This window comes from Geotrypetes seraphini, chromosome 1, assembly GCF_902459505.1.
Source record: "Geotrypetes seraphini chromosome 1, aGeoSer1.1, whole genome shotgun sequence".
Lineage (NCBI taxonomy): Eukaryota > Metazoa > Chordata > Amphibia > Gymnophiona > Dermophiidae > Geotrypetes > Geotrypetes seraphini.
In genome coordinates, this window is record NC_047084.1 from 336,631,494 (window position 1) to 336,648,874 (window position 17,381).

Sequence of the window (17,381 nt, forward strand, 5' to 3'; positions counted from 1 at the left end):
AACGAAGCCGTCCTCTCCTATAATATCGTTCTCTCCTCTGTAATAGATACCCTTGCGCCTCCAATTTCCTGTCCTGTTAGGTGAACCAAACCCCAACCCTGGCTGATCCCCTGCATCCTTAACTTGTGCTCATGTGCCTGTTTTGCCGAATGTCTCTGGCTTAAAGTCTGTGCGCACTCTAAATTTGTACACTTCACATTCTTGCTGACATCACTCGAATCTGCCCTCACGCTGGCCAAACAAGAATACTATACCCACTTAACCACTTCTCTTGGCTCCAGCCCTTGCCATGTCTTTACTAAACTCCTTACTCAAAGCACACTCACCTCCCATCCCCCCTCAATTTCTCCCCAAACTATGGCAGAATTCTTCTACAATAAGATCATGAAGATTCACCTGGAGTTCTCAACCAGGCTGTTTCCCCTCCCTCCACCTGTCCATTCTGCTAACCGCACATATTCTCTCATCCTCCAAACCCACTACCTGCTCTTCCAATCCAATTCCCACTCACCTACTAAGCTCTATCTCACCCGCTGTCATCCCTCCTATCTGTCACATCCTGAACCTATTGCTCTCCATTGCAACTGTCCCCCATATGCCCTCCAACTATCGCCCCATCTCCCTCCCCTTCTTGTCAAGGTTACGTGAACATGCTGTTCACCGCTGTTGTCTGGACTTACTCTTCTCCCAAGCTATTCTGGATCTGCTTCAGTCAGGCTTTCGCCTACTGCACTTCATGGAAACTGTCCTTACCCAAGCTTTCAATGGCCAGATCCAAAGGCCTCTACTTCATCCTCATCCTTCTTGATTTAATCTGTTGCCTTTGATACTGTTGATCACCTCCTACACCTTTGATATGCTGTCCTCAATGGGATTCCAGAGTTCTGCTTTCTCCTGTTTTTCTTCCTATCTCTCCCATCGCACCTTCAGTGTATGCAATGGTGGTTCTTCCTCCACAGCCTTCCCTCTATCGATTGATGTACCTAAAGGCTTTGTCCTGGGATCACTCCGTTGTTAAATCTACACTTGTTCACTTGGAGCACTGATCTCCTCCCATGGCTTCCAGTATCACCTCTATGCTGACGACTCTCAGATCTACCGCTCAGCACCACATATCTATACTGAAACCCAGACCAGAGTTTTAGCCTGCTTGCCCGACATTGCTGCTTGGTTGTCTCACCGCCATCTAAAACTGAATATGACTAAAATGGAGCTGCTCATCTTCCCGCCTAAACCCACCTCCCTTTGTCCGTCTCTGTGGACAACGCTCTCATCCTTCCTGTCTTGTCTGATCACAATCTCGGGTTCATCTTTGACTCTTCTCTCTCCTTTGCCACACAGATACAAAATATCCTTAAAACCTGCTGCTTCTTCCTCTATAATATTACCAAAATCCGACCCTTCCTCTCTGAGCACACTATCAAAACCCTTATCCACGCCCTCATCACCTTAGACTACCGCAACTCTCTACTCTTAGGCCTTCCACTTAGACATCTCACTCCCCTCCAATCCGTCCAGAATTCGGCTGCACAACTCGTATTCCATGAAAGCCAGTATACTCACGTTATCCCTCTCTTAAAATCACTTTATTGGCTTCCCATCCGCTTCCGAATAGAATTCAAACTCCTCTTACTGACTTACAAATGCACTCACTGGGCTGCCCCTCACCATCTCTCTTCACGTATCTCTCCCCCCCACCCCCCGTGAGCTCCGCTCAGCCAGTAAGTCCTTCCTGTCAGTGCCCTTCTCTTCCTTCGCCAACTCCAGACTTCATACTTCTACCTTGCTTGGAACAAGCTGCTCGAATTCCTACGGCAGGCTCCATCCCTGACTGTTCAAAGACCAGTTAAAATCCCACCTCTTCAAGACTGCGTTCTACTCCTAACTCCTCTCACCTTGGGTTCTGTATACTTAATCTTTATGTCATATCTGTCTGTCCACATTAGATTGTAAGCTCTTCTGAGAAGGGACCATCTATTAAATGTCAATATGTACAGTGCTGCGTATGCCTTTCAGTGCTATATTAGTGATAAATAGTAGTTGTAGCAGTAGGTAAGGGCCTAAGCATTGCAGTCAGCAAACTACTAGTACTGTAATTTAGAAGCCATCAATCCAGAAAGGAAGGTACCAGAGACACTACCTAACTGCAGAGAGAAGCTGTGTCCTAGAGGTGGTATGCGGCCACCTCTTTGTCCATGGTGGGTCAGTTGGTGAATCATACCTATTACCCATAACTCTGTGTTTTGTTGGGTTTGGGGGTTTTTTTTTGGGGGGAGGGGGCCTGTGCCACTCTGGGAGCCTTTCCATGGCACTATAATTTCCTTAAGATTGAAGGTGGAGCCATGCATGTTAGTGCTCTGGGGCCTTTTATGGTCCTTTCCTACCAGGCCTCACACACTCCTAAGGTCAGCCTTCCAATAACATATGGCTTTGAGTATTTTAAGCAACTCACGTAACAGTGTTATCTTCCCCCCAGCCTCACTTTGCCATCCTGAGTGATCATGCACAGATGCCCAGTTATCTCACAAACTAAATTAGCTTATTTGCCAGCACGGAATATTTTATAAGATTAATCCTTTCGCAGATTGAATGAATGCCTGTTTTAGATATTTGAAATTTTTTTTTAAATTCTGCAATCAGCTGCAAGTAATTTCTTTATCAGTTTCTGGATAGAATGGCTCCCTTTAATCTGCTTATAATACTGCACGTCCTCGTTTCATTGAAGTACATGAGATAGAGCCCAGAACTATAGCAGTACAGCCATAGACTCCTTAAAAAAATAATTTTCATCCTTTTAAATTGTTTTGATTCACCAGGAACACAATATTCTTTGCTTCTTACATTTAGACAGCCATTTCTGTTTAGATTTTTAGCTACTGCACTTCCCTCCTGAGCATCACTGCTCAGCCAAGTTCACTATTGTATAACAGCTAAGGAAAAGCTAGGAAATGGAAAAATCTGTGATGTGCTATTTGGCATAATTCTACCCAGATCTTGATACTGTAGATGACAGTATTCCTTTTTACATAGTTAGTCAGCATTCTGTTAACACTTGAAAGCCTGACTATGATTAGCATCTTTAAAAAAATGCTTTATGAAAGTTTTCAAAAGTACTTCAGCATAAATACAGATTATAAAAGTTTAATGGCCAAGCACACACATTCTCAAAAACAGTTTCAGAATAACAGAACACTCCAAAGTACATTACTTAAATTTCCACCCAAAGTCTGCACAAAGTAACGCTCGTTTGTTGTGCTCTGACCTCAGTGTGGGCTTTTTGAAGCTCCTATGCACCTGGATGATATCTCAAGGGGGCAGAGCTTACATTGTCTGGGCCTGACTCTAAATGCTGTTGTTTCCAAGAGAGAAAGTTGGTCAGAGCTGAAGAAAGGCACGGATGGCCATGAACGGAAAAGTCTGGTAGGCTCTGATGTATGCCAACGTACTTAAGAGAGGAGGAAAACTTAACATGTTTTAAAAATAACCTGAAAATAGTTTAAAGATGCCTTCAACTTATAATTCCTCCCAAAAATATACAGTAATTCTGTTTTCTTTTCTTCACATTTCCCCCCTCCCTTCCTTACTGTGCTTTCCATAATTTGTTACCTCTCTCTTTTCTAAAACAAATTGTAGTTCTACACCTGCTATCCTTATGTACCAATTAGTATATGTACTTGTATTGTTTAAATTATTTTTTTGTGAACAATTGATAAGTTGCATAACTTTTTATGTTTTAAAAAAAATGTTATTCTTGTATTTCACTTAGAAACACTTGATAAGCGATCAAATCAAATTTGAATAAAATTTGAAGCTACAGCCTCTGGTCTCTAGCATTAAGTGGAAGAGAGTCTCTGGCTAGCCTAGCCATTGTGTTCAGAGAAGACATGAGTGGAGCGTAGCAATAGGATTGCTGAGGCTTCTGCACTAGCCATCTGGTGTAAACTGGAATGGGAAACCAACCCTCTGCCACATCTGTGGAAAAGGATAAGGGTAATGCATTTGATATACAGTACTGCCTTTCTGTGGTATAACCAAAGTGGTTTATATACTTTATACAGGTACTTTCTCTGTCTCGCAATCTAAGTTTAAGTACCTGGGGCAATGGAGGATTATCTGGCAAAAGAGGATCAAGTAGGAGTTGCTGAGAGAACTCAGAATGTCCAATCCTGAAAAGAAGAAAAGGGATAGAGGAGCTACTATCTGGAGAAACACTACCACTGAAGAGAGGGAACCGCTGTAAAAGGTACAGGGGTCTCTAAGGAATGGAAAGCCCTATAGCCACTGAGAAATAGATTGTAAGTGTTGATGATTTTTTTTCTTTCTGCTTTGACCTATATTATTGTTAGTACTATTGCCCCTTTTTGCTTAAAAACTTTATTTCAAGTAAATCCTTTTGGTTTAGAACCCAAATTCTGGCCTGGTCTGGTTTATTATATAATACCAAATGCAGAAGAGGCAATATCCAAACTGCAAACCAAATACATACAGCACATATAGAACCTAACGGATGTAGCGGTATATAAGAAATAAATTACATTACATTACACATGTAACTAGGATGGCAGAATTTTAGGGTTGGTGTTGTAGCTCTGGCATGACAGAGACCTCCCTTCGCTAGGTCTGCCACCACTGCTCCCCATTTTCTCCTAGGCTGGCCTGTCATGCTCAAACAAGATGGGAGCACTAAGCAGGTAATCTGCTTGTATGGATAGTGTGCAGGTAAGCATACATTTCATTTGTGTTGTCATTCATGCAGTGGCTCTTGGTATATTTTGTGATTTGGCATTGTGTTTTAAGGGCATTGCCTAACTCGGGGGTAGGCAATTCCGGTCCTCGAGAGCTAGAGCCAGGTCAGGTTTTCAGGATATCCACAATGATTATGTATGAGATGGATTTGCATGCACTGCCTCCTTGAGATGCAAATCTATCTCATGCATATTTATTGTGGATATCCTGAAAACCTGACCTGACTCCGGCTCTCGAGGACCGGAATTGCCTACCCCTGGCCTAACTCCATACTTACAACCTGGACTCCTGATGCAGGCTCACTCACTGAAACATGGCCTGTGTTGAGTTCTATGCTTGTTTAGTCAATATTGGTTGCCATTAAAGTGTGATTCGATTGAAGACCAGGCCATTCTGCTTCTTCTTTTAGTAAGCATACATTTTTCATCTTCTGATCCCCATTTCTTGTACTCTAACCCCCCTCTTGCCTTCCCTTTTTCCTTCCCTTCCTTACTAAGTCCAGCAGTGCAGTGCATCCAGCAGCATTGGCTCCTGACAGCTGATGGGCAGAATCCAGGGGCTGAGTCCTTGCCCACTTCAGGATGGTCACTGGCTGCCACAATTCTGCCATGTCTTTAATAAGGCCCTAGCCTCCCTGTCCAATACCACTTCTATAGCTCTACCTTTCAGGGTAGTGGAGCCTGGCCTTTGTCACCCCACCATTTCTCTACTTCTAGTTTCTTTCTTCTTTGGACTACTCACCAACAAACATGCAGATGGACACTTGGACAAACTAACTCTTAGCAATGTTTCACCTAAAAATTGGTTGACTTGGGGAAAAAAGTGTAGGTTATACAAATTAAAATATAAATATCATAACTACAACTACTGTGTTTCCCTGAAAACAAGACAGGGTCTTATATTAATATGTGCTCCAAAAAACACACTAGGGCTTATTTCGGCAAATGTCTTCTACAGCAGCTTTCGAGACCTCCAAAAACAGCGGCAGCGCTCTGAATGGGCTACTTTGCAGCTTTTCCCACTGGGGCCGGGCTGTCCCTCTGCAGTGTCTTTCTATCCCTCCCTCCCATCCATCTGTGCAGCGGAACCCCACTGACCCTCCTGTGAGCCTGGCATACCTCCATTCCGAAGCCTCCAAAACAGCAGCAGTGGCAGTGCTCTGAACGGGCTACTTCATGGCCTTTCCTCTGCCGCATCACTGATATCATCAGAGCACTGCTGCAGTTTTTGGAGGCCTCGGGAGCTGCTGCACAAGGTGATGGGTGAGAGGTGAGGAAAGATGCTGCACATGGGGGGGGGAAGAGAGAAAGGAAAGAGGAAGAATTGGGGTGGAGAAGAGGGAGAGATGATTGGCAAATCGGGTAGCACAAGTGTCAGGGATGGAGTTGGGGAGTGTCGGGGTGGCTTTGGGGGGTTGATCTTAACTAGGGCTTATTTTGGGGGTAGGGCTTATATTAGTAGCATCTTTAAAAATCACGCTAGGGCTTATTTTCAAGGAAACACAGTATATTAATAATGGTGCCAAATCTTACTGAATCACTTTTAAACATGGTAAGGAAAAGCTGTCTAATATACACTCAAATGCAAACTCCCCAGCTGATCTGACTGTTTTAATCTGTGCATAGTCATTCCTGGTAAAATGCTAACAAATGGGGTTTTTGTTGCATTTGGGTGAAGCATTCTTAGGCTGGAGGCTGTGGATTTTGGTCAGGATATGAAAACGTGTGTAGGTTGTACAGTATTTTCAAATTGTTTTCAATTTGAATTTTATCCATATAAGAGCAGATACAAATTCCATGATTACTTTGTACTGTGGTAATTTTATCTAGGTAAGAAATTTGAAGATTACTCCCTAATTAAAACAATTGAACCAATAGTGGCATGAAAATTATGCAAAAATGAGATTGTCGCAATGAGCAGATTCTGCACTGAAGGCCATGGCCTCAAAATACAGAAGGCTTGGATCCTTGCCCACAGTGTTTGGTTGCCATTGTGCCAAGCTGAAGATAACCAGTTACCTAAGATGGAGGAGTATATGTGTAACTGTTAGCAAGGACAAAGGAAAATGAGACAGCAACTCTGAAAGGCATCACAGTGCTGAACATGCTAGACAGTTCCTGCTTAGAAGAATTTACAATCTAATTTGTACAGACAGGACATATTCAGATTTTCATAGGACGTATCTGCATGTCAGCAGTATACTGTATAAGAATTATTGGCTAGTATTGCAGTATCTGTCTTAGCATGAAGGCTGTGAACAAATTTGTCTGCCTGTTACTTCTCACTCCTGCCAGCCTGAGATGGGAGTGCTGTAGTGCTAGTATCCGGTTACACCTTCAGATTAACTTAACATAATATATTAACAGAGGGCAGATAAAGACCAGCATGGTCCAACTTCTCTGTACAGAAAGGTGGCAGTCATACCTGCTGTTCAGTGCAGAACATTTAGGTTACCTCATCTGTGTTTTTGTGGAAGATTCTACCTGCCTTTCTGGGCAGGTTCCACCCCTCTGTGCCATTTGTTTTGCTTTGATCCCATCCTCTTACTAGATAGGGAGGCTCTATGCTTATCCTGTGCCTTTCTTGTCATTGTTTTTGTCCCAAACATCTCCAGCCTGAGGGTGTTCTAATCATCTACCACCCTTTCCAAGACAAAATACTTTCCTGAAGTAGTATTTAAATTTGCCTCCCTGTAGTTTAATTTCATGTCCTCTTGTTCTATAGATTCTCTGGCGGGTTAATATATGAACATAAGAATTGCCGCTGCTGGGTCAGACCAGAGGTCCATCATGCCCAGCAGTCTGCTCCTGCGGTGGTCCCTAGGTCAAAGATCAGTGCCCTGAGACCAGCCCTACCTGCGTAAGTTCCGGTTCAGCAGGAACTTGTCTAACTTTGTCTTGAATCCCTGGAGCAGGGGTGTCGAAGTTGGTCCTCGAGGGCCGCAATCCAGTTGGGTTTTCAAGATTTCCCCAATGAATATGCATGAGATCTATGTGCATGCACTGCTTTCAATGCATATTCATTGGGGAAATTCTGAAAACCCGACTGGATTGCGGCCCTCGAGGACCGACTTTGACACCTGTGCCCTGGAGGGTGTTTTCCCCTATAACAGACTCCGTAAGAGCGTTCCAGTTTTCTACCACTCTCTGGGTGAAGAAGAACTTCCTTACGTTTGTACGGAATCTATCCCCTTTTAACTTTAGAGAGTGCCCTCTCGTTCTCCCTACCTTGGAGAGGGTGAACAACCTGTCTTTAGCTACTGAGTCTATTCTCTTCAGTATCTTGAATGTTTCGATCATGTCCCCTCTTTTCAAGGGAGAAGAGGCCCAGTTTCTCTACTCTCTCGCTGTACGGCAACTCCTCCAGCCCCTTAAGTCGCTCTTCTCTGGACCCTTTCGAGTAGTACCGTGTCCTTCTTTGAATATTAATACCTTTCAAGTATTTAAATGTTTGTGTCATATCACCTCGGTCTCTCCTCTACAGTATCCCCAAACAATACTACTGGGACAAAACGAAGCACACTGGGGTGAGGCCCAATTGAGAAAAACAATACTTAAAACATTATGACTAATCCCACATAGACTGTAAAAGTGCTCAGAACCGTTGTCGGTAGAAAGACCACAACCAGGGTCAAGCCCTTAAATGTAGCTTTCATTGGTCTATCATAGCACAAAAAGCAGTCATTTAAGATGAGGTACTGTTTATTAGTTGGTAGTCAACCGTTATTACTTATGACTTTACTTGAAACTCTTTTCAAGTACTTGACTGAGGCTGCTGCAATGCTGTTAAAATTTCTTTGCGGGTTCACTTGCATGAAAAATCTCCCATCAAACTGGAAATAGTTTTTGTCAAGGATATCTGCACTATTGTTGACATGAATTCAATATGAGCAGGTGGTATAGATAAGGTGAATAGGTAAGTATGTATAACTGTAACTGCGGCTTCCTGGGTATATTAGTGTATAGGGCTTTGATATCGAGAGTTGCCAAAATTGCCCCATCGGGTATATTCCTCGAAGTCTCCAACTGCCTTAGCATGTCTGTAGTATCCTTGATGTATGACTGAGCTTCAGACACTTGTCCCTTCAAATGGAAATCCACAAAATCGGACAAGGGCTCCAAAGTTGACCCTCAACACAATAGGACGCCCTGGAGGGGATGTCAGACTTTTGTGGATTTTTGGCACAAAGTATGTCACTGGAATAACTGGGTACTCCTGCTGCAAAAATCTGTATTCCTTATCCATGATGATAGCCTATAATATATGATAAACATCCCAGACTTAATCCTATTGAGTGAGGATTGCTGCGTTGTGGTTGTATGGGGAAACCTCCCACTTCTTGCAAGGCTGGGAGCTTGCTACCGGCCAGCGTGCCTCTCTAAAGTGCCCCTGGTGGCATCTACTTTTCCCCCCTCCTGCCACATTTAACTTCATAGAAAAGCACTGCGCCATGCTGCCGCTGGCTTCAGCATCTTCTCTCTGCTGCAACTTCCTGTTTCTGCTAGGGCTAGCCGCAGTGGAGAGAAGACGTCGAAGCCAGCAGCAGTGTGGCACAGCGCTTTTCTATGAAGTTAAACGCTGTGGGCAGATGAGCGGGAGGAGTAGATGCCGGTAATTCTGACCAGCAGGCAAGCTGGCTGATGTAGCTAGGTGTAGAAGGGAGGAGCATAAGGGACTGGGGGGAAGGGAAAGATATGGACAGAGAAAGTAAGAGAGGGACAGATGGATATGAAAGAAGGCAGAAATGGATGTGGAGGGAGCAAGATGGGGAGAGGGAGAGAGATTCAGGGAGAGGACAGAAGGGGGAGGGAGAGATATGGATAGAGGAAGTAAGAGAGAGAGAGATGGACATGAGGGAAGGCGGGGGAGAGGGAGAAATGGATGGGAAGGGAAGAGATTTGGGGAAGGGACAGAAGAGGGAGGGAGAGATGGACAGCTCAGGGAAGCAGAGAAGATATGGCTAGGAAAAGGTGGAGGCAAAATGGACTGGGGACTGTGAGAAGTGAGAGATGTCATACTTGGGAGCACACCAGGACTGCTGGACATACTCTGCTGCTCCTGCCTGTGGCTTTATGAAAAAAAGAAGTGCAGCTGGAAAGAATAAGAAGATCTACTTGGATGTTTTAGAGCTAGCCACAACACAGGTACACACTCTTCGGAGGGGGCATGAATTTGGGACACAGAAGGGAGGGAGAGGACAAGAGTTGGTGAGGAGGGAATAGAAAGGGAGAATTGTTAAGCATGGGTATGAGTAAGAGGGAAAGAGATGATGCACATGGGGAAGGGAAGAAAGAAGATAATTATTGGACATGGTGATGGGAGAGGTATGAGGTAGAGCGACTAAGATGGTTAAGGGGCTGGAGGAGCTGCCGTACAGCGAAAGATTAGAGAAACTGGGCCTCTTCTCTCTTGAACAGAGGAGATTGAGAGGGGACATGATCGAAACATTCAAGATACTGAAGGGGATAGACTTAGTAGATATGGACAGGTTGTTCACCCTCTCCAAGGTAGGGAGAACAAGAGGGCACTCTCTAAAGTTGAAAGGGGATAGATTCCGTACAAACATAAGGAAGTTCTTCTTCACCCAGAGAGTGGTAGAAAGCTGGAACGCCCTTCCAGAGGCTGTTATAGGGGAAACACCCTCTAAGGATTCAAGACAAAGTTAGACAAGTTTCTGTTGAACAAGAACGTGCGCTGGTAGGGCTAGTCTCAGTTAGGGTGCTGGTCTTAGACCAGAGGGCTGCCGCGTGAGCGGACTGCTGGGCATGATGGACCACTGGTCTGACTCAGCAGTGGCAATTCTTATGTTCTTAGATAAGAGGGAGAAATGTTGGATGTGGTGGTAGAAAGGAAATAGTGGGACAGATGGAAATGGATGCAAGAGAGAGTAATGTTGGACATGGTGGTGGAGGGAATGGAGGAAGAGATGTGGCATGGAGCTGGAGAGGGGTGATAGAAACGGACATGGGGCACGTGTGGACAGAGGCGAAAGATGCTGCACACAGACTGGCGGATAAGAAAGGGAGAAATATTGGATGTGGCAGTAGAGGAGGTGGGAGAGAGGCACCCTTGATCCCTCTCTCTCTTTCCCCACTCCCTTTACAGCAAGGGAGGGAATGAGAGAGAGAGAGAGCAAGACATTGCACATGGGGGTGGAGGAGAGAGGAAGAAATGCTGTGTAGTGGTGGGGAGGGGAAAAAGAGTGCACTTTGTGTAGTTTAATTTTGTGCTTACCATTGTATATTGTTAATAGTATTGTGTGTATATGAAAAATGAATGGAAGAAATGGTGTTTACAATTAGTACTATTATTATGGGGGTGAGGTCTGGGGAAGAGCTTGGGCAAATCTAGGGCAGAGCTTTTGGGTGCCCCCCCAACAAAAAAGCGTTCTGCTGCCTATGAATAAAATACTGTATACATTTCTTCAGCAAGAGACCTCTTACATATGTGCTTTCTCTTCCCTACTCTTCTCCCTGTATGTGGATTATTAACCTTAATACTGCAGATAAAAGAACCAAGCTAGCAAGTCACAAAAAAGAGCTGTAGCCGGGTCACATACTCAACTCCCCCCAACAAAAAAGCTGTTCTCCCGGTACACGCACAACACACACACTCTCTCTAGAATAAATCAGTACATGAGCTTTTAATCAATAAAGAAAAGGTTTTGTTTACCTGATGATATTGTGTCTACTATGTTAACAAACCAGTTAACTCACATATGCTTCTGTACTTAAAAGCAATTGTACGGAGCAGCTTAACCCCTCGTTTAAATGCTGCGGTCTAAGATCAGAAAAAAGGAGTTATACTCTGTTACCCACAATTAATGTATCTGGGAATGGCCCAGGGGCAACTGGAAGTTGTAGTCCAGGGCACCTCTGCACCAGAGTTCCAGAAGCAGCTGTGCACATACTTTCCCAACTTCAGCGAAGAAGCAGCGGTGCCCATAGACTCATGGGATGACCATCAGCTATTCCAACCAATCCTATTAGCTGGTGGGCGGTGCTTGATTTGCCATTGGTTGCTGCTTGAGTTCTTCCCAGGGTGAGCGTTCCAGTTGGCCCCAGTCAAAGTAGATAGGAGTTCTTGGAGGCAAGGGCCAATGAGCATCCCACCTGGTGAGCTGTTAGGCGGTGCTTGATTCTTATTGGTTGCTGCCCGAGTTCTTCTTCTGACGTAGGATTCCAGCCTGTCCTAGTCGGAATAGACAGGCGTTGAATGCAGTCTCTGTGCCTTCTAAGCAGTAAGTAAACCTATTTTTTTTTCTGCTAGAGGTGAGCTCTTCTGTTTGGGGGTAGGGCGGGGCAATTTTTCGGCAACCACCGTAAACATGGGTGGGGAAGAGGAGCATGGAAACAATAAAAAACAAATAATACTGCAATCCTTTTGTTTATAGAATTTCCCACCTTACCGAATGCTTTTTGAATGCTAGACTTCCTTCTTGTGGTCAGACTGTGACAGGAGCACAGCTTTGAAAATAATGAGCCTCAATAACTCACAGATGTCTATGGCGCTTCCTGTGTCTAAATGCTTTGAAAATGAGCCCCGATGTTGGCTTTTATTTAGGTCTACTTATGTAAATCCTGATACTTCACCTTCTTTGTCCTGTCCTACCATCCCCCCCGGTTCCTGTCTTACTGAATGATGCTGAAATAAAGCCATGGTTAGTACATTCCAATGCGGGCACTCGCACGTCATAAACAATATTAGAAGTAATCAGCTAAAGCAGCAGCGTGGTTGGGTCAGATAGGCTCCTGTTGAAATGCAGCGTGTCAAATAGCTTGGTGATAGCAGCATTCATGTGATATATAGCAATGCGAAAACATTGAGGCAGTGGCCATCCATTTATATCCCTGACCGTGACCCTGGTTTTCCTCGAGCTTGTGCCTGTCTTGGAAAAGGAATCTATGACGTCTTGTGCGCGCTGCTGTTTCCCAGGGTTCTATGAATGGCTAAGAGAAAGGAGAGGCGGGATTTATTTTTTTGCGTTGCCTTGGGTTACAGAAACTGGCCAATGAGGAGGCGGCTGCGCGCCGACGCCCTCTGAGAGTGTTAGAGGTGCAGTCATGCCCTCTGCCACACCTGAGCTGCTGTGCAAGAGAGGAGGGACCAAAAGCCCACTGCCTCTGCTGTCTCTGCCTCTGTGCAGAGGCGTGATGCTCTATTGAGGTAAGAGCCCCCAGATCCCACACATGGGGTAAAGTGCTGCTAGGTTTCTAAGTGCAATTTTTTTTTTTTTTTTTTTTTTGCAACGTTAGGAACAGCTACAATACGAGACATTCTGGGTGTGGATAAAGCATAGCACCAATCCTTTTTTTTTTTTTTGTCTCCTGAGTGCTGCTATGTGTGTAGCTTACTTTCTTTCCCTAGTATCCTATTCAACAAAATTTTTAGGACTCTATATGGGATCCCTTGGGATCATGATAGAGGATTTATTTTTAGGTGTGTTTCAGATTCTAGGCTACATTACTTCCTGGTGGAACATTTTATCCATAGTAAGAACTAGAAATATTTGGGCATTGTAGAAAATTGCAGTGGATTATAGTTTTACTGTATAAACTGCTCAGTAACTAAAGCAGCCAGTGTTTCCCCTATCTATTCAGATCTCCCACCTCTAATAGGTCACATTTGTAAATAACTCGGGTCATTAACTAAGCTATTATCGTATAGTCACACACAGAGCCTTAATACATAATTCTAAAATGTGAAGGCAGAAGGCTTGCAAGAATGTAAGTCTGCATGGGGGAAAGTGCTTATTCCACTATCTGTAACATAGAAACTTGATGGCAGATAAAGGCCAAATAGCACAACCGCAGCATTCACTATGGTATCATTAATCATAACAAAGAGGGGAACAGTCAATTCAAGGAGGAAGATTTCAAGTATGTAATTGTGTGAACACCTTTATAAGCTATCATCAGTCAGAAAAACCTCCTTGCTGTATTTAATACTTATTCTTAGAATTCTATATAGCCTTTGTGGCAAAAAGAATCACCATGTCCATAATCGTCATGTCAGTGTCTATTATGTGTTCTGCAGAACTTCCCTGTTTCACTCTGGCTTCCTCAGGACCTTGCACCGTAGCTAAATATCCAGCCACCACGTTTACCAGTGGTGAATTGCATTAGTGAGTCAGTCTTCTATGGCCGACACTGTCCTTCCTTTCTATGTTTGATGTGAGGGAATTCAGTATTTATGTACATACAACTTTCATCTTTTTCAATAGTAATTTGGGGTGTGTTAAACTCAGGTACACTAGGGGGGGGGTCCTTTTACTAAAGGATGTTAAGTCTTTAATGAGCAGTTAGGGCATGCTAATAGGCTACTATAGAACACATTAGTGTTTTGCAGTATTTGCTAACCTGCGCAGGATTGATATTTATTTTTTTTAAAATTTTTTTTGTGTGAAGGGGGCATTCCTGTGTTATCCTGCTTGTCACTAGTGCATTAGAATTAGTGCATGCTAATGTGACTTAGTGCCTCCTAAATAGGGCAGTGAGTGGTCCCATGATAACTCTTAACAGGAACTGCATGCTAATGAGAACATTAATGTATGACCTGCAGTACGAAATATTGGGAACACTCCTTCTTAAGGCAGTGTAAATCTTGGGCTTGCTGCTCGTTAAACTCATAGGTTAGACCCAGTGGGCATAGTAAGGGGGGTGGTCTGCCCCGGGTTCGGTCTTGGTAGGAGTGCCGGCACCCGTCATCCTCTCCACCCCACCACTCCTTTCCGATCCCCCCTGCCACGCATGTGCACGTGCCCCTTCCCTTGTACCGCTTTAATTTTCCCTGCACAAGCAGCATTACGAACTTGCTGCCCGCGTCAGAGTTGACTCTCTCTGATGTCACTTCTGGGCCCCGCACCTAGGGAGTGATGTCAGAGGGATAGCTGACATGATGTAAGCAGCAAGTTCGTGAGGTTGCTTGTTCCTGGAAAATTAAAAAGGTATGGGGGAAGGGAAGGTGGGGAGGGGGTTGTCGGGGGTTGTGAAGGAGCAGAGGGGGCAGAGAAGAGGTTGGGGGAGGAGTGTCACCCCTGGTGCCACGCACCCTCTCTATGCCACTGGTTAGATCCAAAACTTACTCCCCTCTCCCTTTATACAAAGTCGTGTTAGGCTTTTTTTTATTGCAGGTCGCGGCGGTATTAGTTCTGACGCTCATAGAAATTCTGTGGCATCAGAGCTAATACCGCTGTGGCCGGCAATTAAAAAAAAAAAAAAAAAAGGCCTAATGCGGCTTCGTAAAATGGGGAGTTAATGCACTTTAGTAGAAGAACCCCTAGTTGTTTCTTTGGCCCTTGAAGGACTTACAATCTAAGTTTGTACCTGAGGCAAAAGAGGGTTAAACTAAACTACTACTAGTCATTTCTATTGTGCTACCAGATGCATGCAGCTCTGTACAGAGTCACAAAGAAGAAGAAAACAGTCCCTGCTCAAAAGAGCTTACAATCTAAACAGCCAAGTCAGACAAACAGGGGGGTTAGCACGTGATGAAATGTCAAGACGCGCTAATCCCCGTAGCGCGCCTTGATAAAAGGAGCCCTTAACCCAGTGATTTAATCCACTATATTTAGTCCACCATATTTAGAAAGATTAGGAAAAATTATTAGTGGAAAAACTCTTATTCAAACTAGAAAGTGGCAATTATCTGCAGATCCTACAGCCGGTTATGACAAGTTATACATTTTCAGCTACGGGCACTACTTGCTCTTTTGATTCTATAAATCCTAACAGCTGTTTAGGTTCAAAAAATAGATAATTCTTATTCTGATATGTAATGAAGCATTTAACAGGAAATTTCAACAAAAAATTTGCTCCCAGGGCAAGGATTCTTGGCCTCAATGCCAAAAATTCCTTTCTCTGCTTCTGAGATCTTAAAGACATATCTGGAAATATACGAACTGATCATTTATATGACGAAAATACAATCGTAATACATATTCTCTATCACTTTCCAAAGCTAGAGTTATTAACAAGGTTTTCATTTCTATTATAACTTCTAAAGAGTTTTCCAGAAAAGTTGTTAAATTAGTATCCACTTCATTTTCCCCTTGAATCTCGTTAGGAGTTGACACTTCCACAGGTTTCTTTATATGAAAATAATTAGCTCTGACAATAGGTGGCAAATTTTCTGATGGAATAAGCAACATTTCCTTAAAGTACTTCCTTGTCATCTCCATTGGTGATATTAAGGGGCATTTAGAAAAATTAAGGAGTCTCAAGTTGTTTTTCCTTAATCAGTTTTCGAAGCTTTCCATTTTCCTTGCATAAATGATCTTTCATTGACTAATTCCAGATCCAAAGCCTTCATTTCACAGATTTTTGTCTCCTATTTTTCTATCTTTTCAGTTCTATCTTTAAGGGCCAAACCCTGTTGTTCCACTTTAGAGTGGATAGGCCCATAGTCAGTGCTTAGAGTGGAAAAAGACAATTTGAGGTTTGTGTCCATAACTGAGATAGCCTGCCTTAAGGCCTTCATGTCTATTTTTTCCGGCTTCTCCAACACTCCAAATAAGATCTTAATCCCACCAGAAGTTCCTCTCACCCCTGCTCCAGGGTGGGATAACTGTTGCTGTTCTCCAGTCACTCCAGCTCCCGACAAAGTTGGAGCAACCGACCCTCCGTCGCTGAGGCTCGAAATCTCCTCTTGGGGCATCGATTCCTAAGACACTCCCGACACTGGTTTGCTTCCGGGTTGAGGTGGAGGCTGCCTTTGCTTCGAGCTTAACAGCGCCCTAGCCTGTGAGCTGAGCTCGCCTGACAAATTTGGGCTTACCTCCGAAGTAGAAGCTGCAGATTCACCCAGTCGAGTAAAAGCTCCTACAATAGTTGTCTGCACAAGCCATTGTGGTGCTGCTATTGCCACCAGAGGGTTGCCGTGAAGGGCTCCTTTCCTCTTACCCATAACTAGGCAAGAGGAGTTTTGTTATGAACACCGGCAGAACCGAATGACAGAGCCTCCTTCTCAGGCGTCTGCTCCCATCACCATCTTGTTTCTCTCCTGTATTCATTTTTAAAGTGTTTTGTTTTGTGCTGAGGCCCAGCATACTGCTTTATGCCTATTTTTCAAATTTATATGCTCTTTAACAATATTATTTTGAAGCATATTTTGTAAACATTAGAAGTGTAACATTAGCCTATGTTGGTGTTCATATGAATTCTATACTGGTTTTCTCATTACTTTTTGGCATCCAGTAGCATACTTAGCATGACAGCATGATTCGGATCTTTACGTTACTGGGTAAATAAATGAATAGTCCAATCCCTCGTACTGAGTCTACTTGACTACTGTAACATCGCCTATTTAGCAATTTCCCAAAAGAACATTCAGCGTTTACAATTGATGCAAAATGCAGCGGTCAAACTGATCTTTGGGCTGAGGAAGTTTGACCACGTGACACCCTACTACCAGCAGCTGCATTGGCTGCCAATGGAGGCGCGCGTAAAGTTTAAATTTGCCTGCTTCAGCTTCAAAGCACTACATGGACTTGCCCCTAAATATATAACTGACCTTTTCGTCTTCTCAGCCAACAGACACAAGAGAAGCTCACATTCCAACTTCGTTTCCCCCCCAGTGAGAGGTTGTAAACTGAAAAAACACCATGAACATCTTCTCTCGCACCAAGCAGCATCATG

The 17,381-nt window shown here is 43.9% G+C and overlaps 1 protein-coding gene across 1 annotated transcript in view; it reads left to right on the forward strand.

Moving 5' to 3' along the window:
• The first annotated feature begins 11,971 nt into the window (after nt 1–11,971).
• The window catches only part of PPM1K (protein phosphatase, Mg2+/Mn2+ dependent 1K), a 69,820-nt gene continuing 64,410 nt past the window's right edge, over nt 11,972–17,381 (forward strand). Inside the window, exon 1 of the mRNA XM_033959291.1 lies at nt 11,972–11,988. The gene's annotated coding sequence lies outside the window, so the exon portion shown is untranslated. The remainder of the gene's footprint in view (nt 11,989–17,381) is intronic.